A 26,558-nucleotide genomic window follows, 5' to 3' on the forward strand; every position below is an offset into this window, starting at 1 on the left:
TTCGTTGCAGAAATTTTGCAATGGGCCATAATCTGCCTGCTCGCATCAGGGTTGTCTTTGGTTTTTCTAGGTAGATTAAAAATAACATTGTGTGTAATGATTTCATTTCTATAGAAGTGGTATCCTTGCTCTCTAAACAAGAGAGGTGGTGAACTGAGTGTCTGAGCTGCTCATTTGTTATTTTTATTAGTCGTTCATTCTTTCAGCTTTAATGGAGTAGGGGTGATCCTCCGACCCGTTTTTGCTTAAAAAAAATAACTCTCTGGCTATAAATGTAGCCAGCTGATTTCAGTTACACACACACACACACATGCATGCACACACACTCTTTGCTTACCTCCATGGGCAAAGGAGGAGCACCATTCTACTATTAATCAAGTCAAATAGAGGCTACAACGAAGCAATACAATAAAATCCCTCAAGACCCAAACGAGCAATGCCCTAGAGGGAATGGCAAGAAAGAGGGAACTGAAGAGACTAAGATAATACCTTTTTCTCTTTCAAAAAGGAAGAATATAAGCAAATACCTCTAGAAATAGCCTCTAATTCAAAGATGGAGCCTTTGTCGTAAATGGCGAGCCAAAATGCTTCTTTTCGCTTTTCTTTCTCAAATTTTTCCCAAGAAATAAACCCCTAGACCCTAATTTGTAAAAGGAAGAGTGCCCTTTATGGTTCCCTTATTTTTTCATAACTCACATCATTAAGTGGAAAATATTTCTCTTATGTGGGGTTCAAGGTACACGTAACAAATCTCTTCCTTAACTTATACACCATCATAGCTTTGACAAAATAGTTAACAGACTCCACCTTCACCAACATAGCCTGAAAAAGGCTCATCTCAAAAAGTAAAAACACCAATCAAATTCAGTCATTGCTTGAACTTAGCAATTAGAACTGCTTGGTTAAAACATATGCAGGATTTTCAATGGTACCAATTTTCTTCACAATAAGTTTATCCAGTGCAATAATATCTTCAAATAAAATCGTACTTGACATCAATATGTTTTGTCATCTCATGATACATCTAATCTTTGGTCAAGTGAACGACACTTTGACTATCGTAATAAATAATCAACTTTTCTTGACTTGTACAAAGTTATGATAACATGCCCCTCAACTACTGCTTACGAGATTGCTTCAAGTCATATAATGATTTCTTTAGAAAACACGCATGATTATCTTTTCCTTCAACAACAAAATCTTCAAATTGATGCATATATATATATATATATATATATATATATATATATATATATATATATATATATATATATATATATATATATTCTTTTAATAATTTACCAAATAAAAATTTATTTTAACATCAAGCTATTCTAATTTCATATCATACATGGCAACTAAAGCAAGTATAGAACTATGCTTATCAACAAGAGAAAAAAATATCACTAAAATTAGTTTCTTCTACCTAGTTGCAGCCTTTTGCAACTAACCATGCTTTGTCCTTTGCATCTACTAACTGTGAGGTACCTTCCTTTTTCTTAAAGACACACTTGCAAAAAATTATCATCTTGTCCTTAAGTAATTTACAAGATTTCATGTTTGATTTCTATGCAGAGATTCAATTTCTTCATGCATCACAACTAGGGCTGAACACAAGCCGAGTCAAGTCCGAGCTCACCCAGCTCGAACTCAGCTTGGCTCTTATTTTGCTTAGTTCGAGCTCGAGCCGAGCTTCATAAAGCTCGCCTGAAATCGAATCGGTTGACAATAATGGAACTTGAGCTCAACTCATCGAGATTGCTTACCTTCAGAAGAGGCCTCGCTTCTTTCTTCCTTGCTACAAAAGGAGATGGTAGAGATGGCTGCAGGGGCGAGATGATGAGAGCCAAACTTCAAAGGCCTATGCAGAAAAATGAAATGACAAAAACCTTAAAAAAAATCAGATCAAGGGTTTTGTGCTCAAAGCCCTCAATCGAGCAAGCGATAGATCCCTCGAGTGAGGGTTATGGGCTCAGAGGCTTAGAGCCCTGGCTCAGGTCAAGCAGAGAACCCAAGCTCATGTGAGTAAGGTACTTGGTTTTGACCAGAGAAACCTCACTTAAGGATTTCGAGTAGAGAACCGGGGAACCCTCGCTCAAGCGAGGATTTTGAGTAGAGAACCAGCGAACCTCACTCGAGCGAGCTAGGGGACCATCAAAACCCTCGCTCAAGCAAAAGGTTTTTGAGAGCTCAGAACCGTTGCTATAGAGGGAGAGAGAGAGAGAGACAAATTAGAAGAGGAAGGAAGAAGAAGGGCTGCAGATGACTTACCATTGGTCATCTGTGTATGTGTGGCTGGAGAGAGAGAGAGAGAGAGAGAGAGAGGAGAGAGAGAGAGAGAGAGAGGAGCATGTACTATGCCAAGTGCGACATTTAAACCACTTTTAAGACCCACCGTTTGTCCCTCCTTGAACCAAGATGGTGCAGGTGTACGTTTATACTTGACTCAGTTCCATTAGGGTGTAAACCCTTGATTTTCTAGAGTCACATTACCGACCAGGCCCAGCCCGTGCTAATCTAAGCACCTCGGTCCCAGCATCCCAAAAATGGGTGTTTCAGACAACCAAACATTTGTAAGGCTTATGCATTTGAACTGATCTACGTTTCTAGACATTCAACTATATACTACCTACCATTTTTATCTTTTTTGTTGAAAATTACATGGGATGTGTTTTCTGTGTTTGCACATATATAAGTGGTAAAGTACATGTTCCAAAATATGTGTTATTAAATAAATTTTATAAGGAAAGATCGAAGGAAAATCAGAACGTTGGAAACCAAATTGTTGACACAGCTTTACGTTTCTTCCTCTTCTTCTTCCTTCTCTTAGAAACTTTGTCAATTAGAAAAACCATTTTAAATTGGCCAAGAACAATGACCATATGTGCTGACTCATTAAGCTTTCCAAGATCTCATTTAGGTGAGCATGGGAAACCTACCACCCAAAGTTAAGTCATCTGCACTTATCTTAAAATACTTGGTCTGTTTTGGACTTACACGTTATGTTATAGGTTAAATGAGATCTGGTTTTGATTAGATATCCAAGCCAACCTGTCGTGAAAATTGACGGACCCGAGGTGTGGTGTATTGGAAAATTCTTTTCGGGTCGGTTACAGATTCGGTTTGCCCTTTTAAACGCACGGTACAACAAATCTCGTACACTGCTCTCTCTCGTCTCTCATTTTCGAAGAGGAAAAGCAAAAGAGGTTGTACTTCATCTCCCTTTCTCCTCCTAGCTGGAATTCTTTTCATGGTTTCTCTCAATTTTATGGAAATTTTTGTCTATTCAGTTGAATGCGGACTGCGATTACGGGCTTCTTTCTTTCTTCTTCGTTTCGCGCTCTCCGATTGGTTAGAGTGTGGACATTACAACATGGCCTCTAATTTATTGTTTTTCTCGAGTGTTACCGGTGATTAGATTTAGTATGTGTTGGGTGTGCCGACGATGAGTTTTGGCAGTTTAGGCTCTGTGGATGTTATCTTGCTTAACCCTTGCCAGAGTTTGTTTTCTTTCTTGTTTGATGGATCATTTTACTTCATCTCCCTTTTTCCTCCTAGCTGGAATTCTTTTTAGGGTTTCTCTCGATTTCTGAGGAATTTTTCACCTATTCAGTTGAATGCGGGCTGTGATTACGGGCTTCTTTCTTTCATCTTCATTTCGTGCTTTCTGATCAGTTGGAGTGTTGGACATTGCAAGTTGATTTTCCTTTGATTTATTGTTTCTCTTCTCGAACGTTATCGGTGATTAGATTTAGTACATGTTTGGCGTGCAGATGGATTAGTTTGGCGGTTCAGAGCTGTGGATGTTCTCTTGCTTAAACCCTTGCCAGAGTTTGTTTCCTTTGTTGTTTGATGCACCGGGAGAGTTTGAAGAGTTTTTGGGTGGTCCCTTGTGGGTTTTACGATTGCAGACTTGTAGAACAGAATGGCGATCTGGGCATTGAGGCGCGGAAGCCGCTCCTAGGTTTGTCTACGTCGCTTGAGGGCAAAAGGAGGAGCAAGAAGAAAGTGCTCGAGAATGAAGGTAGAGGTGCCGTTAAATTTGCTTGATTACATATCCCGTGCGGTTCATTTTTTAACGAATTTTGGCCGCAACCAATTTTTGACCTTTGATGTAATCGGAGTTTAAATGTCAGGCATGGCCAATTTATATAGGTTCGTTCGAGGTATGTGTATGATTTTCTATATTGAGGAGCTTCTTATTTAATTTTTCGATTATTTAAATTTCACTCTGGTATTTGTGCTTCAAATCTGCAGCCTTTTAAGTGAAACCATGTCAATAGGAACTTGATCTCCCCCATCTAATTTCTTAGAATTGACAGTTAGATGATTCCCATTAAATATGGTATATGTGCACATGGTAGCTACCTTTTTCAAGTGTGCATATGTGTGCCAGATGATTCCCATTAAATTTGATATGTGAGCATATGTAATTACAAGTTTCGCAATATATATATATATATATATATATATATATATATATATTTTTTTTTTTTTTTTTTTTTTTTTTTTTTTTATATATATATATATATATATATATATATATTAAACTAATAGTTTATGTTGGTGGTTATTTTTTTTATTTTGTGTTGTTTAAAATTACAATATTTAACATAGTTATTTGGGTTATTTTATTTGTGTTTTAGTCTACAATGCATTTGCACATTAGTTTTAGTGAGGGTACACCTTTTGCAATAGTTTTGAGTGATAAAAAATAAAAAAAAAACCATCTGGCGGAGGAAAGAAATGATGGTGAGAATGACAGACCTGTGGTTTGAGAAATGGAATCACCCTGAGGGGTTGGGGAAAGCTTCACAAGGCCTTGCCTGATCCCAACGATCGTTCAAGGGAGCGGGAAGGTCTCAAAAGGATGAAGGAGGCTGCCGTGCAGGGCATGGCAGGGAATCAGTGATATAGTTCTTGGGCAGTGATCATCAAAAGTGCAGCAGGCAAAGAGGCGGATTGGGAAGATGCGTTGGATATCCCCGGTCTTGGCATTCATAATGTTAATGGACATCGGGCCTTGGTGATTTCTGATGAGATTCATGAAAGAATGGTGCTGCCTTTCCGAGGTCTGCGATTGGGTCCCTAGTTGGGGAAATCCTAGGGTTCAATGCATATATTGGAAAGCTTTGAGCATTTGGAATCAACTCCCTTTACAATGTTGCAGAAGGGATTGTTTCTCATTCAAGCATCGTCTAAGGGGGCGTTGGTGGAAACTTGTTGCCTATAAAATGGAAAGTTCATGGTAGGTATTTGGTAATTAGCAAATGGGAATCGGGGAAGCCAATGAAGATGAAGGCGGCCTCAGTGTACCAATATGGGTTTGTTTGCCAGATATGCATATTTTGGCAGGTATTGAAAAGCTGATTGGCGGCTACTAGGTGGCTGAAGACAATTTAACTAAATAATTTGCAGGAATCGATTTGCTCGAATATGAACTTTTGTTCCTTTCAATTTTTTCTTGTCAATTCTACGTGCATAGTAGATGGTGATTGTGTTCTTGAGCAATTGGAGGAATACGAGGCAAGAATTAGGTTCTGTATTAGATGTGGGATTTCTTCACATGGTGAAGGGGCTTGTCCTCATACAGCGCCCCCTCGCATTGCTTCCTTTAATCCTCGGAAGTACTTGCTCCAGTAGTTCATCCACTAATTGACAAGTGGACCCAAGTCAAGGTGGTGAGATGTAAATTGAAATCTGGTTGGTCTCAGATTAAAGGAAGCAATCAGAGGCGGAATATGTTGTCAGTGCTTGGTAATAAAAATCAAGACGCGCAGAAACTGATCTTGATAGGGAACAACCAGATCGCTGGAGAGAAAAGGAGGAAGTAAAAGGGGTGTGGAGATGGGTGGAATATCATCTATGGCATAAGACTTTGAGGGAAAATCAGATGTGGGTTTGAATTCTAATGGCGGGGAATTGGAGATGGAGATTTTCTATGGTGAGGAGCAGACTTGGTCAGATAAGAACATAGAGGATCGAACACTAAGTTCAAACATGGTTGTACATGTTGTGCAAGATAAGAGTTCCAAAAGTAAGAATTCTAAAGCCAGCAGGAAGAAACCTCTTGCTAACAAGGAGTTGAGTATGTTGAAGAAGAAAGGAAATGCTAAGAATCATAATTATGTTCTGAAAGAAAATTAAGAGGTGAATGTTTGGCCTGGGGGACAAAATATGAAATTCAACCTAGCAGGAGGGGAGGAGAATATCATAGGGGTATCTAACCACTAGGGGACAAACTTTTAATCTCTAATCAAGGATGAAAGTGGTATTATGGAACGCCAGGGGATTGTCCAGTAAGGCTGCACAAACAAACTGACTGAATCTGGTTAGTCATGAGAATCCTAATATTATTTTCTTCTTTGATTTGATGCTAACTGAAGAGTGTCCGTTAAGCTTTTTTAGGCGATTTCAAATTTTGATATGGAATCTCATGTTGAGGTAGAAGGTAAATGGGCTAGGATTAGTTGTGCCTAGGAGAAAAATGAGTTTAAATTTCTGAGTTGTCGGTTTAATTTGTATTGAAAGGATTGTATCTTCATGGAAAAGACAAGAGGGAAGAGGATTGATGTCATTGGGGTCTATTTGCATACTGATTTTAGGGTCAGACATGGCCAGTGAATTATGTTGGCGGCTATGTTGACGGGCAGGCATAGTCCAATGCTGATCTTGGGGGATTTTAATTCAGTCAGAAAATCTTCTAAGAAGTTGGTAGGGCCTCGGCATTTTTGGCGTGCACGGCCTTCAATTCTTTCATCCAATTTGTTGGTCTAGAATAATTAATGGATGGGAAAGATTCTTTTGCTTGGTTGAATCATCGTAAGTCCGCAGAGTAGTTATGAGTAAAATCAACTGATGCTTCTACAATAAAACTTGAGCTGAGATGTTTGATGAATCACTGAAGTTAAGGTGAGATTTTAGAGCCTCTTTTGATCATGCAGCGTTGGTGGATTTTTCTGTTTCACAGATTCAACGTGAGTTTGGCAAGAAGGTGTTCAAATATTCCTTTCACTGGGACAAACACCTAAGTTGCCAAAATATTATATCTAGATTATGGCAGGTTGAAGACAAGGGATGCCCTATGATGCAGCCATGTGCGAAGCTGGACAAAATAAGAAAGGGTCTATGCCGCTGGAGAAGGAATGCTTTAGAAAAAGTAGATCTAAAAGTTGATCGTTTGCAGAAAGCGCTGGATGATATTCATTTTTCTGATGATAGGGGTTCAAACCATTGGTTTGAGAAGGAAGAAAAAGTCAGATCTGAGCTGAATAAGACCCTGGAAGAAAAAGAGATCTATTGGAAGCAGAGGTCCGACGTGTAGTGGTTAAGGACAACTGGACAAGAGATGGAAATAATAGATTTTTCCTTTCTATGGTGAAAAGGATGGTTCAGAAGAGAAGGCTTGCTGAAACTTCAATTGATGAGGGCTCATTTAATGACCCCATGCAAATTCAAATCAGTTGAAAAAATCATTTAAAAAAAAAATTCTCTACAGATGACTCAAAAGGATCCCTGCTTGAAGATCTATGGCCTGGCATGTTAGTTTCTGATCAGGACAATGAGTATCTGCTTAAACCAGTGACAGAAGAGGAGATCAGACAGGCTGTAATAGGCTAGAAGGTGGATAACTTTTTGGGGCATGAAGGCTTTCCCGATGGGTTTTTTCAAAAACAATGGTAAATAGTAGAAGATTTGGTGAGCAGAACTATCATAGAGGGGCCAGTTTGGAAACTGCTTATTTGAATTGGATATTTCCGCTAATAGTTTAGGATAATTCTTGTATATTCTTGAAATCTAATAGTGTAGCATGGTAGTCATCGCAGCAGAAATTTGCAACGGGCCATAATCTGCCTGCTCACATCAGGGTTGTCTGTAGAAGTGGTATCCTTGCTTTCTGAACAAGAGCGGTGGTGAACTGAGTGTCTGTGCTGCTCGTTTGTTATTTTTTTTAGTCATTCATTCTTTCAACTTTAATGGAATAGGGGTGATCCTCCAACCCGTTTTTCATTCAAAAAAATAAATCTTTGGCTATAAATGTGGCCAGCTGATTTCAGTTATACACACACACACAGATGCAGCACACACATTCTCTCTATAGACTTAAAACGATATTTTTTAGGATTCACTTGAAAAATGAAAAGAAAAAGAGAAAAGTAGGTGAGCGGAAAAAAGATTGATGAAAACTCAACCCAAAAGTGGGAATGGTTATGTTTTCTGATCGCAATAATCCACCATAGAAATTATTAAAAAAAGAAGAAAGTTAAACCATAGGGAACAAGAGTAACACATTAATACAAGACATACGTGATTTGACAATATGCTTACACCCATGGGCAAAGGAGGAGCACGATTCTACTATTAATCAAGTCAAATAGAGGCTACAACGAGGCAATACAGTAAAATCCCTCAAGACCCAAATCGGGCAATGCCCTGGAGGGAATAGCAAGAAAGAGGGAACTGAAGAGAATGAGATAATACATTTCTCTCTCTCAAAAGGGAAAAATATAAGCAAATACCTCAAGAAATAGCCTCTAAATCAAAGATGGAGCCTTTCGTAAATGGCAAGCCAAAATGATTCTTTCTGCTTTTCTTTCTCACTTTTTTCCCAAGAAATAAACCCCCAGACCCTAGTTTGTAAAAGGAAGAGTGCCTTTATGGTTCCCTTTTTTTTCATAACTCACATCATTAGACTTATTTCATTAAAGACTCAAATGTGGAAAATATCTCTTATGTGGGGTTAAAGGTACACCTAACAAATCTCTTCGAATAAAATCGTACCTGACAACAATGTGTTTTGTCATCTCATGATACATCTAAACTTTGGTCAAGTGAATGACACTTTGACTATCGTAATAAATAATCAATTTTTCTTGACTTGTACAAAGTTAAGATAACATGCCCCTCAACCAAATACATTTTTTAATTGCCTCATTGATTGCTATATATTTGGCCTTTGTGTAGATAATACAATAGTAGACTATAAAGTAGTTTCCCAACTGATGGCACAACTTTCAAGAGAGAAAATCAAGCCAATAAGTGATCTCCTCCTATCAAGGCTACTTGCATAATCTGAAATCAACATATCCAACCAAGCTATCACTGTTCATACCAAAGTCTCTAATGTATCCTTCAAGAATCTAAGAATCTACTCCATTGCTTGCCTATGGCCTTTTCAGGAGATGATCTATCTACTAACAACATTAATTGCATGCGAAATGTCAAGTCTAGTACAAACCATCACATACATAATGCTGAGTCAGGCAGGCCATAACAACACTAGTTGTATCCTTCTTCAAGCTGTAGCTATACGATCTTCTTTTCCAGGCTCCGAGTCAACTTTTGCTTATTCTGCTTTTCCTGCTTTTCTTTGGTAGTTAAATATACTGGAAGAAGGACTTGTATAAACCAAGTGATTTGACAGTCCTTTTGGCAAAGGTTGAAGAATCTGAGGTATAACCTTCTACAGAGTTGACTATTTGCCTTTTCTTTAACTTATACATGAGATATTTACTCCTTTTCCCAAATTCAATTGGTCAATGCGTTTGCAGTCGTTTTTGCTTTATCTTATTCTGTTTTATTTTCTCTATTATAGGTTCTTCCATCTTTTGCAGGTGAAATACAAAGGAGTGAATGCCTCAGATCTCTGAGGGATATTTCCCTTGCACTTGCTGAGATGCCTACATGTGGTGATCTAACAGGTGATGTCTGTCACTCGGCTGATGGTTACCATCTCAATGTTAAAGTATATGAGAAGCTGCTATTTAGTGTTTTTGACATACTGGACAAGGGCAAACTTGGTGACGTTTGCTTCATACTGAAATCGTTGGCAATGGTTAGATGGCTGAACAACACTAACTGCAAATATTTCATTTCTCATCTCGTTTTCACAGGAAGTAGGAGATTCTTGAACTCTTGAAATCAATCTGGCAAATTCTAGGAATCACAAGGACTATCCATGGTATATGCTATGCTTGGGTCTTATTTCAGCAGGTATCTCTTTGTAACATATCTTTTGCTTCTGTTGAAATGATTTTTTTTGCATCTACTTGTTGCAGTTATGGGAGTGTTCTGCAGTATCCAAGTTGTTGCATTGTGATACGTTTTGAAAATGAAACTTCTAGAAAGAAGGTTTCTTTCTTTGACTTTCTCTTTTTCTCAACCAAAGCTTTGTAGAAAATGGAAGAAATATACTCCGTTTTAATTCATATTTTTATGAGGCCCTATTTTTAGTGACATTGAATTTGTTATCATGAATACTGAGAGGCCATATTATTATCTTTGAGAAGTTTGAATTATGAAGCTTTCAAGCATGACATTAATTGCTGAGAAGTGTTTTTCTTTTACCTTTATCAATCCTGTTGTTCTTTATGCAAACATTTAGAAACAATTGACGTTCCTTTTGTTGTCACTTTTTTTTTATTCTACTGTAACTAATGTAATGTTTTTCATATTGGCTTTTGTTATAACAGTTTATCATAACTGGTGAACAACGGCTTCTACAACATGCCACTGAAATGCTAAGAAAGATTCCACGAAAATAACAGCGAAGTATGCAGGAGAAGTTATATTTGAAAGACCTCTGTTTTCCAATCGAAGGAGAAATAGGGAATCAAGAATTAACATTTATGCATTCTGTCTTGTCACCTATAAAGTAGTGAGCTGATAAGCGTTTGGAGGATTATCATTGCCATTTTTTTGATGTTAGTCTCTGCTTAGAATGACTCGGTGATTGTATTTCTGAATATGATGGTTGTTGATGAACATACATCGCCAAATACAGGAAGATATTGAGCATGATTATGGTAAATCTTAGAGGATTTATAATAAAGCTGCTAAGAGATAGATTGTGCTTGTTCCTAGCCCTTTTCGGGAAGGAACAGAATTTGCTGGGGCAGGTGGGGATCTACCAAGCCAGGAGTTCGAGCCCATGTGAGAGTGGGCTGAATTGTTATAATTGGTATCTGGTTCAACACTTGGACCTGGGGTCTTATACACATAGACATGCTGCTTTAAGGGAGATGAAATTGAAAGTTTAATTCTACATCTAAGATTATGAAAAACCTTGAAGGATTGATACGAATGCTAGCTAAAAAATAGATTGACCTGGTTCCTTGACCATTCAGGGGAGAAACTAAAACTATTAGGGGGGTGGGTTGGGTCCACTAAACCAGGAGCCCAAACCCATGTAGTAATGGTTTATGTTGTTGGAATTTTAGATGATAGAAAACATGTATTCTAATTGATTGGTGAATTTAGGTAATCACAGTTGGAGCTGATCCAGCGTTCGAATGGTTGTGAATTTTATCTTATTTGGGAACTTGATTAAGAGAGTTGTGATGTCCACTGGTGCTGTTTCTTTGGATGATGTTGGACTGGATCAAGTAAGCATTGATTATGTTCTCAACTGTGCCAAGAAAGGTTAGGTGACAAAAGATTTATACCGATTCAACTTCTGCAGCCATAAGAGAAAGAAAAAACTTCTTGAAGGGTGGTTGTTCCTTTTTTTTTTGGAGCTTTTAGGAACTTGCTCTTGTTACAGGGGATGTGCTGCAATTATCAAAAGTAATCAGAGACCATTATGAAAAAGTCATCCTTCCAGCGACTTGTACACTAATTAGACCATATTCTAATTAATTGACTTGTAGTCTTTTGTAGCTTCTCAATCTGTTTGAAGCATTTAAATGAAGTATTTTGATGGATAAATGTACTAACAAGTGCCTATAAGTAGATAAGTAGACAAACATATCTCTGAACAAACAAGCAAACAAATAAGTAATGTTTGTGTTTATGTGTGCATGCATGTGTGTGTATATGTCTACTTCATTTTCCAATAAGCTGACAAAGCAATTTAGACAGGCTTAAGCGCTGACTGTGTTAATTGGTCTTGAAGTGATCCTGTCAATAAACATAACTAGTTCTGCGACCGTCTTTATTTTCTTTTCTTCTACAATATTTTTTTCAAATCAAACCTTTTTTTGTGGTGTTTATTACATTTTGATGGATATGAAACTTCCTTCCAGGGTAAACTTCTCCCACAGTCTGTCAATAACTGAAATTTGCATAGCTTTTTACGTATTTTCTTGTTCTTTTTGTTTTCTATAGTTTGGGGAATGCTTTTTATTCATTTTTTAATCTGGAAGCTTTTGGTTTGATTTGTGTGTTCTTTTGCATAATGCAGCCATCATCTTTATGCTTGTAAATGAAGGGCGCTTCAGCAGAAGAACTGTTTTACTTACTAGGGCAGAACAGTTAAGATCACCTCCGTCACCGTCCACACCTCTAGTTCCTATTCATATAGTGCCAGCACTATTGTGACAAATCTTACAAAGTCACAGTCCTTCATTCACCACCAGTTCAGGAGTTAACAATAGATGATATTGAGGATATTGATAATGAATATGACAATGCTTGACTTAATCAACTCAAGGTTGTAAGACGTCAACGAAATGATGCTCAACTTGATATATATATATATATATATATACACATATATGGGGAGAGAGAGAGAAATAGAGAGAGAGAGTTGTTGAGTGGTCCATCCAGTCACATTTTGTTTACAATTTTTTAAAATTAATTATATAGATGTGTTCTTCATGTCTAAAACTATAAAAACCAACACAAAAATTGTAGTTTTTGGATATACAAGATTATTTTTATAAGCTAAAAACTTTAACTGTTGATTATTATACTTCTATAAATCTTAGCCACACACTTACAATGTCATTTATAGATGGATTTATAATGTTTTATTGACCAAGATCACATCCATAGTTGATTTTACAAAAAAAAGATTTAATCATAATTGTGACTAGGCTGTCCAGCTGATTCCACTCATTCCTTACACACACACACACACACTCTCTCTCTCTCTCTACAAATGAGAGTTAAATATTGAGAGTTACTTTGTGATATTATCGTGGAGCTGCTTAGGGATAGGCTTGTGTCTGGGGTTCGTCATGCATCGCTGGTCTTTGTGTACTTGAAAAAGAAAAAGGAATTTCTGTTCGCAAAATTGTGCCACTCTTGCCAGGACGTACTAGTTCTAGATGGTGGTCGATCGCGAATCTTTTTCCAAGGTGATGCTAGGCTTTTCCAAAAAGATCTTGAAATGTTAAAGGTAATCTTTTTTAGCATTAATTATTTCCTCTGGAGCATTGGAGAATTTGATGGTTTATATGGTTACTAATCCAACTGGGGACATGCAATGAAGAATGGCTAGTGGGGTTTTGAGTCTCGAGTTGTGCCTCAGCTGTCTTAGGCCTCAACAATAAACCTGAGTTATCTGGTTCTGATTGAGTTAACTGTATTCAATCTTGTCACGTCTTCTTCTAGCGCACAAACAAGTTCACCTTTGTACAAAAAGGTTGGTTGTACATCTATGCAACTTTTTCCTACTGTGTGGTACATCAACTTGGAAATGAGTACCTTGCAGATTTTCTAGTAGTTATAGAACTCAATTTCATTTCCCAAGTTTTAACCTGAAGTTGGAACTGTTTTTCTTTGCTTATGGGCTTGAGGACTCCCAATCCATTTGGAAATCAACCTGTTATTACTACTAAAGATAATATGCGAGGAGCTATAATCAGACATTGCATCGAAGTTCATCAAAACTTGACTATTAGATGTCTTCTTTTGCATGGGCTGTTCAACCTATGTTGGGCAATTGTCAACTCAAAGTTACGGTGTTCCTTTGATTTGATGATCTTTTCTGTTGTTCTAGGGCTGGGTAATTCGTGTGGGTTCTTACTATGGTATGGTGCTTTGTTTGAAAGCATGGGCTTTTTACTAGTTTTATCAGAGCCATCTGCCTAAATTGAAATACTTATTTAGTAATATTAGGTTCCTCCGATCAAGTTTACATGGCTTTGTTTGTCAAATCATGTTGCTCCCAAATCTCATTTCACTTTGGTACAATTTTAATCTATGATCAATTCTCTATCAGTCAAGGAGGAACTTCTTGACAAGTATGTTTTGCTTGCAGCTTTTATTAGTCATTCATTTATGCAGGAATTCTTTATTTCAGGTGGTGATGGTTTGCTTGAGAGCTTGACAGTACGTGCACAGCTGGTCATTAAACTACATGGCCTTGATGTTAGTTTCTTTTGTCACAACATAGTAGTGCAGAGTTGCCGTCCATTGATTGACACTTCGAAGTTTACACCATTATCACAGATATCTTGTTTGTTCCGAAGAAAAGGTGATGTTGATGGTAAAAAAAATATGGAAAAAAGCATGATTTTTTCACCAAAACAAATTTAATGTGTTTTTTCCCATGTTTTTTGTTTTTCTTTTTTTGACGTTAATATCATGGATTACACTTTAAACTTAAACTAAATTATTTATCATTGTTTATCGTGATTAAAACATTATTTTTATCATAATATTCTAGTTGTTTTTTTATGTCTTGTAGAAGCCCTTTTCTTTTTAAAAAAATTATTTACTCGAAATTTCCCAAAAAAAACAACATTGCCACAGAGAAAAACCTCTGCTGTTATAACCCCAAGAAAAACCTTTGATGTGATAAGGTGAATCAGCCGCAAAGAGGGTATGTGCTAAGGTTTGGAAACAAGCTGGAAAGCCCAAGCTAGGTGTTGTAGCTTGCCTGATTGTGTTAGCTGTTTAATGTACAAAAGTACAATTGAAAACTTACGGCCAGAACTGTAGGTCTATTTGATGGAATTATTATTCTAGCAGCGTGATGTAAAAAAACATACTTCATAATTTGTATTACTCAACAAGCTTGTTAACAAAGATGCATTCCCAGTGGGGAACATTGCAATCCCTCGAACGCAGCATTCCCGCCCATCAATATATGCTCCAAACATAAGACATAAAGCATACTTTCGTTTCTTTTTGTTGGTTTTAGACTTATTGAAAATATCTGAAAGTGAGGTTGATTTTTGGATTATCCATCTCAACTACGAATATCTTTACATCCTACATCCAGCGGTGGTTTAAATCGCCGGCATAGAGCTACGCTGTTCGGAACCTCCAGCGGTGTTTGATATCGCCGGGATAGAGCTATGGCGGTGACAACAGTTGTACCTGTAGCAGTGGTTTAAATCGCCGGCATAGAGCTATAGCGGTGACAGCTGTTTGGAACCTCCAGCGGTGTTTGACGTCGCCGGGATAGAGGTATGGCGGTGACAGCAGTTGGGTACCTGTAGCGGTGGTTCTTGTCGCCGGCATAGAGATACAGCGGTGATAGCTGTTTGGAACCTCCAGCGGTGTTTGATGTCGCCGCTATAGAGCTATGGCGGTGACACTGGGTACCTTTAACAGTTGTTTCAATCGCCGGCATAGAGCTATAGCGGTGACAGCTGTTTGGAACCTCCACACTTGTGGGCACCTCTAGCAGTGGTTAAATCGCCGACATAGAGCTATAAAGGTGACAGCTGTAGAACCTCCAGCAGTGTTTGATGTCGCCGGTATAGAGCTATGGCGGTGACACTTGTTGGGTACCTCTAGCACAAAAGATCGACCTCCAGCGGTGAGATCGCTGGCATAGAGCTATAGCGGTGACAGCGGTTGGGCACCTCCAGTGACGTCGCCGGTATAGAGGTACCTCTAGCAGTGGTTTAAATGGCCGGCATAAATCTATAGCGGTGCTAGGACATCCAGCGGTGTTTGGCGTCGCCGGTATAGAGGTATGGCGGCTGTTGGGTACCTCTAGCAGTGGTTTCAATCGCCGGCTTAGATCTATAGCGGTGAGGATGACCTCCAGCGGTGCTTAGGATCGCTGCCATAGGACAGCAGTTGAGTACATGGAGCTGGTTACCATTGCCGGTATAGAGTTATAGCGGTGACAGCTGTTCGGAACCTCCAGAGGCATAGAGCGGCGGTGAGACCTGTTGGGGACCTCCAGCGGTGCTTATGATCGCTGGCATAGAGCTATGGTGGTGACAGCTGTTGGGTACCTGTAGCGGTGGTTGCCATCGCCGGGCGGTGACAGCTGTTTGGAACCTCCAGCGGTGGTTGTAATCGCTGGCATAGAGCTATGGCGATATGTACTGATACAAAAAGCCAGGGTTGGGCCCACCGGGGGAGGAGCGTGGAAGACAATTTTGTCATTTTTTCTCCCATACCATTGTTAAACTAATTCCAAATTAAACGCTTAACTGCATACTTGAACCAGTTTGCTAAGCTATATATAATTAATTTGCCCACCCCAACGCACAAAATTTATTGATTTTTCATTTTGCTGCATTCAATAATTAGCACCTTCGTATAGATTTAGCATCTTGAGAATCTAAAATTGTTGGCCTCTGCCACTGATTTCAACCAGCTTATTCTATTAGATAAACAAATAACTTCTACAGTTTTATCAGATGTGAAAGAGATTAAGTATATAAGAAGCCTGACATAAAGAATTTTCCTACATTTACAACCATCTATACGTTATGAGTTAATAGTCGTGAGTTAATAATTAGAAAGGTAGCTGCTAGATTTTGTCACGTGAAAATTGAATTCACTTAAAAAAAAGGATAGATTCATTAATAAATCACAGGTCTATTCATGCTGCAAAATAAACCATGAGAAAAATGAGCTGCCATTCAAGGGAGATATACAGACGGGACAACAATTAATGCAGCATGTGATCGCCAGCTTCCGCTGCACGGCCGACCACAATTAAAGTAAGAAATAAACGACTTGACATTTGGTGTAGGATTTGCGTTGACCCAATGCCCCTACCAATGTACATTGACATGAATGAGATCCTTATTTTTCATTTCACTGAATTACTGAACGACTATCTTAAACCAAATGGACAATGACATATACAAACAAGCTGGAAAATAAGTGGACGTGAACTTTGGGTGGTAACCAATTCCTCTTTCCTTAATTAACTTCCACACTTTCATTATTCTTGCCGTAAATTTTGAGAAAGTTGTTAACTTGATTAAGCGGTCAACTAAATTAATTTCAATACATTTTTTCATAATGTATTCTGAGGCCATTGTCAGCATGGTTTCCCAAGAGCAGCATTACCTTTTGAGTGTTTTTTTCAAATCCATTCACTTTTAGTTCTTGTGTTTAAAACCAATGTTCTAAAAGACTATGAGCCTAGGAGAGGAGTCGAGCCACTCGGAGGTGAGGCGAAGCAAGGAAATTGGAAAAACAACTAAATGGGAATCCTAGTAACAAAAAATAGTATAAAAACCTAATTTAGTTCTTAAAATTTTAAGACATGCCAAACAGATGCAGTACCTAATATCGTTCAATTTTACAACATGGGATTAATTGAAAATCATGAGTTATAATTTTACATTTCATACATACAGGTGTGAATATAAAATATAAATGATAATAACAACCCTATGATTGTATTGAGTTTGTTCTAGTTAAAACAGGTTGGACGGTGACAAGAAGCACATTACAGCCCTTTCCCACTAAACGAAGAAGATCAACGATAGATCATGAAGCTATAAACTAGCTGACTTTGTTCTAGTTATGCAAGAAGACCTTCTTTGTAAACCTGAATTTTATTGAAAAATAGACATAACTGTTCTCACCCCAGTCCTTTCTCAAAGGGGGGTTGAAATACAAATCAGCTATTTAACTACTTTTCATTTGAATTTGGATCCACCTACCACTATAAGTGTGGTTGACTACATAACAATCCATTTTAACGTAAACCTGCATTCTAACTACATAACACTCCATTTTCATCTATACGCCCGTTGATACGAGGTTCAACTGTTCCTGCTGCCTTTAACAGGGGTAATTAGACAAAGGACAATGGATCATTTGGATCATGTACGAGTTATTGATGCAAGTCCTATATGCTTATGCATTGAGGTTTGGATTCAAAAACCAAAGTGATTTGCTGGATTCAAAACCCAAAGTTTATAAGTGATTTTAACTTATTTTGAAAATTGGAGGGTTTTTAAATTGATTTAAAGACCTTTGTTTTAGTGTCATTTGAAATCCACAATTCTTAGAAATTTTGAAATTGAGTTCTTTGTTGTGAACTCAATTTGATTCATGAGTTGAAGTGATGATCGTCTTATGATTAAAATTGATTTTGAACTCTTTTTTTGCCAAATCATGTGATTTGGTCTACAATATTTAAAAACTTGTGTAGAGTTCATTCTTTTGATGGGACATGGGCCCAAATTATTAGAAAACGTATTGTTTTCTAAACATATTTTGATCAAAATTATGAATGCATTGTTTATGTTTTCTTTGGAACTTAAAGTTGAATCACTTAACTTCTTGAGAATGTGCACGTGGTGCTATTGATTTTAAGTGAAAGTGAATGCATGAAATTAGATGACAAACTATATAAAACATTCATTCTTCTCTCTTTCATAATCTCTCAAGATTCATTCTCTACATGAAGATTGATTTTAATTAAAATGTAGGAATTTCTCCAAATGTGCTTATTATATTGTTAAGCACATGAATTAGAGATGTAGTCCATAAGCTTGAGTCATGGATGAGAAACTCAAAACAATTAAAAACTAGGCAAATAAGTTTGAAATCAAACTTTAAAATATAGAAGAAATGGATATCATCCTTTTTCCTTAAAATTGTCATAAAAGTCAGATTTTATTCTGATTTAAATGGATTAAAATTAAAATATTGATTCTAAGAGTGTTTGACTCTTGAAAGATGACGAAATCCAGTTTTACTCCATACAAACTAAGCATCAAGTAGGCAAAAATCATGTGCCACATGATGGAGTTCTAAAAACCTTTCTTTCTCAAAATCAAACAAAATTTCATATTCTTGTCCTATAAGATCCATTCATTTCTTGGACTTTTAAAACACTTTTGATCTTGTTCTTTAAGGGATGCAAAGAATATGGTTTTTCAAATGTAATCTTACAATGTTTTTTAGACTCAATCAATCACATGTAAGTCTGAAAATTGGTGAAGGAAATCAGAAATTTCTAAAAGGCTTTTAGAGAGCCGATTAGGTAGGAGTAGAACCTTTTTATTGTTCTTCAAAACCAAATCACTTTGTGGCTGAAGCTAATTCCAAAAAAACATGGTCTAATTTCAACAACTTGCATATATTTTACGTATGGATTACTGACATTAAATAAAAATGAAATGAAAATGATTTCATAGCTTTGCACTATGAAATCAATAAAATGATCACCCTTTTTAAAAACCAGTTTGGAAACGTATTCCAACCTGATTTTAAAAGAGAAAAATGGTTTTTAACAAGAGATTGCATGTCTATATATATAAAATATATATATATATATATATATATATATATATATATATATATATATATGTACCTTACTCTTCAAAATGAAATTTAATCAAGGGACCACAAAACTCATGAATCATAACGATTCATGGCTGGGCTCTTTTACGTAGAAAGATTGAAAACTTGTTTCCAATCTCCTCTACCACCCTTGACCAATTAAATTGAAAGACATGAATCCAAATGACTTCAAATGAGAAGGAACACAAAACAATGCTCAAGCTGATTCATCCATAATTTTTCGATACAAGGGTGGATAACATTCATTAAAAAAATGTATAAATTCCTAATAGGTGTTTTCATCACATATGTTGCAGCAAAATCACTCTCTCATCGTGGGATTCTCTCATAGTGAGGATTCAAAATGGGTTTAAGCTTCTTGTTTTGAAACGGACGTGGCCTTGGGGCCCTTTTCAAAACTTGATATATGGGTTCATCTTTAAGAAAAATCGATGCATGCATGCATTATGCATTAACATGTACATTCAATCGTAGGTTTTCCCTAGCTGGATATCATTATCAGCTATAAAATAAATGAAACTAAACTCCTCCCATGAATTGCTAAAATTAAAATGAACCAATAAAAAGCTAAAGTATATGAGAAAAGAGTTAAAATCACCTACCTTGCGGATAATCTTGATACTTAATCTTCTTCTTCACTTGTTTTCTAAATCGAGCAATCCTAAGCAGGAATCAAAGCTTGGATTCGAGCTTAGCAAAGCTAGAATTTGGAGTAGAAAAGAGAGCTTTTCACTATGAAAATCCTAAGTTAGGGTTCACTTTAGCACATTCACTTAGCAAAATCAATGGAGAGAATAAAGGAAAATGAAGAGGAAAATGAGAGAGAGGCGGGAAGAAGGCTTGGATGAATCTTCTTTCTCCTCCTTGGTTTCTCCCTCCTAGCTCCTTGGTTGCAGCAACTTGATGGAATCTTCAAAATTTTTGTCCTTCTCCTCGGTGGCCAAGGGGAGGTTTATATAGAAGAGGAGGTGGGTTCAACCACCTTCTTAACTCCCCTTGAGAACTTGCTTTAGACTTTGGGGACTTGTAAAATGGGTTAAATGAGGTTTAATGGCTCTAATTGACCATTCTTAGCCCATTCACACGAGCTAGGTGTTCTGGCCTAGGTTTGGTCTACATTGGTTCAGACCTAGCTGACCAACTTTGACCAAAATTTTGGATCAAAATGCCCTTGCACACGGTTTGTCCTTATTTTGTGCTATTTATTTTCTTTGTTTAAAATCGAGCTTGTTAGGTTAAAACCTAGTTACTAAGCTCTAAATGTCATTGAATTATGATAATTCAATTTAAATTTGAATAAAATTTAAAAATTCTATCAATATTTGTTCCAAAAGGGTATTTTGATCCATAACTTGATTAAAAATGGATTTCAACTTAATCAATTTATGCTCTATAATCTCAATTTGATCATAGAGGGCAAAATTGTTCAGATTGGTTAATTTCAACCAATTGAGGTAGAACTATGGATTGTTTGAGTAATTTGATAAATTTAAGCTAAGAAAGCTCTTAATTGAGTTGAATTGTACTTTGACTGAGCTTAGTCAAAGTGAGATCGATTCGGTAAAAGTCTATTTTCGTCCATTGATTGGGTCGCAGGACAGACCTACCCTTTTGACTGAGTTGAGTCCATGTTGACCAAACCTAGCTGAAATTGACACCACATTTGGGTGCACCCGGGTCAAACCTACTTCGATTAAATAGGTTAGGTGAGATTGACCAGCTTAGTTATTGCTTTTTGGAAATTGACTCCTGTTTAAAGAGGACCTCATTAAAGAATAGAGAGAGACATAAATGTCTCTCTTTTCCTAGGTTTCCGATTCATTTCTCCTTGAAAATGACTTTTTTCATTTAATTGAGAAAAATATATTATTTTTTTAAATGGAGGGGCATGACCCCTGGGGGGCTCTTGACCACACGGGCTAGGTGGGGCCCACATGTGGGTCCCACATAACATTCTAGACTGAATTAGATCAAATTCTTGGATTTAAGTCAAAATTTGAATTTTGCAATTGGATTTGGATTTCAAAAGACATTTGCACATAGTTTGGACTCGTAATCCTACATTGGGATTTGTGTCGCAGGTTAAATTGAATCTAAATTGTTCTTTAGAGAAATTAGCTTTGAAATTACAATTTTTCACAATTCTTTTGTAAAATTTTGATATCACTTGAGTTCTGATGTGAAAAATTTGGGGTGTTAATAGATGCCCTTCTTTGTTGTTAAGCAAGTTGAAGAATTTGCTTAATAGCAAAGATTTACGCACCAAATTTTTGCAAATTAAAATTGAAAAATCCATTTTTCAAATGATGTTGAACCATCCTGACTCGAGGGAAATGCTAGGCATAGACCTGAAATAAGAAGATTTTCCTCCATCTCACTGGAGACTGTATAGTGGAATTAATGTTGGTTGAAAAATTCTGCAATTGTGAAAGTTTTTGCATTTGATGCTTAGAGAACTTAGCCCTTGATGCCTTCTAGACTATTGGCGAGTGATTCACCCCTGGAGGAAATTCCTCATCACCGCAAAAGCTAATACGGAGTTCCACTGCTTTAGTGATTTTGTGTAGTTTGCTTTGTGCAATATCAAGTATATCGGTCTTTTTTTTCTGAACCCTTGTAGCGAGCTTTGGGCTGGTAACTCCCAGACCAGATGGCCTTAGGGTACCAAGTGTAAAACACTCCTCATAATTACTTACTCGAATCCAGAAGGCTTTAGGAGACTTAATATAAGCAAAATGTTCAAGGATTGCTTTTTAGCTTCACGGCGTAAGCATAAGTCCTATGCCCACCCGCGCCTGTAGAGCTTTGAACCAGAGGAACAACTGCACTCACCTCGAGCTCATCGCTCAACTCATCTTGCTTGATAGCTTTTTCTAACATCTTGCCAAGGTTTTTTAGGTCACAAGGGCTTTTTCTTATGGCGTCCCATGCTAGACCTCTACAAGTGCCAATTGTCGGGACCAACATTAATTGCTATACATTAATCCCTCCATTTCTTTGGGAATTTCTTGTATAGTTCAAGTCAATGTCCTTGCTGTTGTCCTCAATACATGGGCTGAGTTTGAAAATTTTGGAAAATTTTGATGCATTTTTGAAACTTTCTCTAAAGGATACTATGCCCCTTCATTTGAAAATTGTCAAGAATGTGCTTATCAAAGCACAATTGTTTTGAAATTTTTGAATTACAAATTTAAGTATAGAATTTTTTGAGATGCAAGGCCTGAATTGGATCCAGGATTCCGACCCCATCGGCGTCAATTAGCCAATAAGAATTGTGAGGTAGAACCTCTTTGATGACATATGAGCATTCCCAGTTCGGTGCCCATTTTCCTTTGGGTCTACTCTTGAGTAGAACTATAGATCTTAGTACAAGATCATTTACTTGGAATTTTCTTTCAATGACCGATTTGGCATAATGTCGGGTGACTCTCTTGTGATAGACTTCAGCATGCTCTGCCGCTTGTATCCTTTTCTCGTCTAAGAGGTCTAATTGAGCAAGTCTCTTTTTCTGATACTTTCTAATTGAGAGTTTAGTGAGAGCAGCAAATTTCATTGTTGGTTTTTGGACATGTAATGGAAGGACAATTTCTATTCCATATACTAATTCTGCTGGTGTAGCATTGGCGGGCATTCGAATTTTTGTTCGATATGCCCAAAGTGCATTGTGCATTTTCTCGTGCCAATCTCGGCCTATTTCAATAGTCCTTTCTAAGACACGAATCAAAATCTTGTTGGTTGCTTCTGCATGACCATTACCTTGAGGGTAATACGGGGTGAAAAATTGATGTTGTATTTTGTGTTTGTGACAGAGATTGCGCACTTTCTCATTTTTAAAATGAGTACCGTTATCAGAAACGATATTATGCGGGATGTCGAATCTACGCAAAAGGTTTTTGTGAATGGACACTACATGTCGTCCTTCGACTGTTTTTAAGGTAATTGCTTCGACCCATTTGGTGAAATAATCTGTAGCTGCATGAAAATACCTGTGTCCATTTGAGGCAGGTGGATTGATTGGACCGACCACGTCAAAGGCCCACATAGAGAACGGCCAAGGTGAGCTGACCGAATGAAGGTATGCTGTTGGAGCATGAATTGATGATGCATACAACTGACATTTGATGCATTTCTTGACAAATTGGTGATAATCTCTCTGCATTGTGGGCTAATAGTATTCTGCTCTAAATGTTTGACTGACGAGGGTCTGATTCTAAATCAAATACAATGTACACATTTTGCCCAAATACATACATTTTCATTCTAACATCAAATTTTGAAGCTGAGTTCAAGTTGGTGGCAAAACAGGGGCATCCAAAAACCTTCGTATTAGTATAGGATGGTTTTCGATTGAATAAGACCTTAAATTGTGTTTTGCTCTAGAAGTCCTATTGATCAACTGCTATTTCATTCCCCCAATAAAAACAAAGGTAAATTTGCTTGATGTTTGAGAGCATGAGTGACGTCAAGTATGTGCCAAGGCTTCCCCTCTACAACACCAAATTGTTGTGGTGTGTAGGGGCAGCCATGATAGTGTAATATTCTTTACTTTGTAGAAATAATTCAAATTATGTGTAAAAAATTCAAAACCCTTGTTAGCTTTGAACTTTAATTTGCTGCTTTTAAATTTGTTCTCAATCATAGTCACAAAACTATATATAACGCACTATCTCCTTGATGCATACTTTACATCATTGCTTAGTTAAGGTCACCTTGAGAACTTTGTTGGCTTAGTTAATGAGTTTTTACTAAGTCAACTTTGTCAAGTTTATTATTGGGAATTATTTTGGACGTTGGGACTCTATGGGTTTTTGTCCACATAAATTGTTTGGGTTTGAATCTAAGTTATATCTAAGGCCCACATTTTCGCCTACAATCAGACCATGCATTTAATGTTCTGTCACGTCAAATGAGATCATAACAGTTGGAAGGTTTCAATTTTCTTTGTCATATTAATCACCCTTTTTCTTTTTCATATCATAAGACTTTTGCTAAATAGAAATTTTGCTAAAAACTGAAAGAGAGGGATGGCTTTGTTGGGTGAGTTTATTTTTTGCTGAAATGACATTAATTGTTCATTTGAAATGACTAAAAAGACTTGCTTTGGAATGGAATGAAAAAGAAAAATCTAAGTAAGAGATTTATTTTTTGTATCATATAGTGGAAATCAAAATATTGGATGGAATATTTAGGAAAGCAATAACATAATTTTGTAAAACTTTTACAAAGAGACAGATCTCTTACATAATTTCTTGAATTTTCCACATAAAATTTAATTACCATGTGTTTGAATGATTTTAAATAATTTTATTTCAAAAATAAATTCCCTCAGTTTTTTAATCTTGTTATCCATCAGCCTAACTACTAATTTATATTATCTAGGCTACATGCACTGGGAAGGAGTCCGCTATATTTACTGTGAAGAAATGAAAAGGATTAAGAAATGTACCCTTGATATGTAGCTCTAACTAACAACTTTTATTCTTGAACCAACATGTTGCTATAAAAACAAAATAGAAAAATTTTCATGGATATTCTCTTTATAAAGATTATGCATTGGAGGAAAAATAAATTTTCCAAAAGTTGATGACAAATTATATGATTTTTCAGAAAATTAAACATTATAATATGAAGGAAGAGTGATTTTAAAACCTTTTTTTGTCTCAACTATAATAAATTCAACTATGTAATTACTTAATGTAATGAAAAATTATGTGGACATATAAAATTAAAAAGTCAAAAGTATATTTGAAAAAGACTTTGATTAAAATAGTAGCAACTATATCTAACATTAATAAACCTTGTACAAAAATATTGTTTACTTGTTTTCTGTTCTATGAATGTTTACGATCCTGAATTTGTTATTCATTTATTGAAAAAACATAATTTTAAATGTAAGAAACATAATCGTAAACACTAAAGTAGACGATGTTTTAACCCAAGTCCCAGAGTAGCCGTGAACCCCAGTGGCAAGTGAATGGGGAGAGGGCCTTTGGCCTATTCATAGTATCTTCAATTTAAAACCATATTTCTTAATTTTGAGGCTATCAATTTGTTCAAATCGGTTCTTTCTATTGATTTTGTGTCTTGTGATTAGTTTAGGTATTTTTGCCATTTAACTTTTGCCAAGATAGATTGTCCCAAAAAGACCGAAGATTCTCCTTGCTTCTGGGGTCCTGGGCTACATCAGATCTGGGTGGCCCAAGGTATGGTACAGCCTTCAACTTGAGTGTCAGGATCCCACTTTTCATAGTCCAGGAATGTAAAACACATGAGAATCAAACTTGCAACATGTCTTCTACATGTCTGCCCATGCATCCAATTACGCTATGCCCCTTGATGCATATAGGATGAGTAACTTAATGCTCAATTTAACAAAGAATATTTTCCTGCTAAGGATATGCTAGGTGGTAGCTAGGCTACCTACTTTTATTCCAAAAAAACAAAAAAGATCAAGAGATCAAAAACTTTTTCACGCATCAGGCACTAAGTGAAACACAATGATGAGAAAAAGCAGCTAGACTAATTAACCAGTATGAAGCTTCATGTCTAGGAAATTATATCTGCATAAGACTCTCCTTCTTTAGAATTTACTACCCTCCCTCTGCCCCCACCCCAAAAAAAAAAAAAAATTATACCGATTGTGGCAAAGCTATATTGGTGAAAAGTAACCCTGGTTGTTGCAATCCATCATGAATGAAAACACAAAACCAAATGTAATAGTAAAATTTTATAAAGTATTTAAATAATGCATACATCTAATTAAAATAAAGCTACATCAGTATTTGTAGCAGGCCACACCAATTCTGATGCTCATCCCTGTTCCGTACATTGAAGTAACTACATATACTGTTGACACAATTCAAATTCTATAAGTTGCCATTTGAATGCAAACAGTCTTAAGGCTGTAAGAACAAGAATTAATCAAAGTTGATATAAAAAGAGCATATGAGAAGCAAACATAAATGTATTTCTGTACTACCTCAATAGCAGAAGTGATAAGCAATGTGTGAAGTACACAACAATTTCCTAAACAACATTTTTGAGCCTTCATCACCAATAGCTAACTTTCTTGTCATCAAATTGATGATTTTGTAACAAATTTTACTAATGCAGTCTGTAAAAAACAAAAAAAAAAGTGAAGGCTGCATAAAAAAATTGCATTAAGAAAATTTGTAGAGACCACCTAAAATTTAGTAGATTACATATTTCATAGCTGAAATTTGAAACATAACCTAACGTAGAATTAGCTTATTACAATCTTAAATGCTCATGATGATGGCTCTGTAGCCAATAGAATGGTGTTCACTAGATAG

The 26,558-nt window shown here is 36.7% G+C and overlaps 1 long non-coding RNA gene across 3 annotated transcripts; it reads left to right on the top strand.

Annotated features, from left to right (window-relative positions):
* Positions 1-3,125: 3,125 nt before the first annotated feature.
* Positions 3,126-14,776, top strand: LOC116257257 (uncharacterized). 3 transcript variants are annotated; one of them, XR_004173322.2, is made up of 6 exons: positions 3,126-3,206; positions 3,774-4,024; positions 9,378-9,453; positions 9,615-9,800; positions 9,894-9,993; positions 14,027-14,776. It is a non-coding gene; the product is annotated as an uncharacterized LOC116257257 (long non-coding RNA). The 3 variants fall into 3 exon arrangements; XR_007573768.1 differs by lacking the exon at positions 3,126-3,206 and adding an exon at positions 3,217-3,351; XR_007573767.1 differs by lacking the exons at positions 3,126-3,206; positions 14,027-14,776 and adding an exon at positions 10,473-12,170 and having other exon boundaries at positions 3,213-4,024.
* Positions 14,777-26,558: the final 11,782 nt, after the last annotated feature.

The sequence above is a fragment of the Nymphaea colorata genome, chromosome 7, assembly GCF_008831285.2.
Source record: "Nymphaea colorata isolate Beijing-Zhang1983 chromosome 7, ASM883128v2, whole genome shotgun sequence".
Classification (NCBI taxonomy): Eukaryota; Viridiplantae; Streptophyta; class Magnoliopsida; order Nymphaeales; family Nymphaeaceae; genus Nymphaea; species Nymphaea colorata.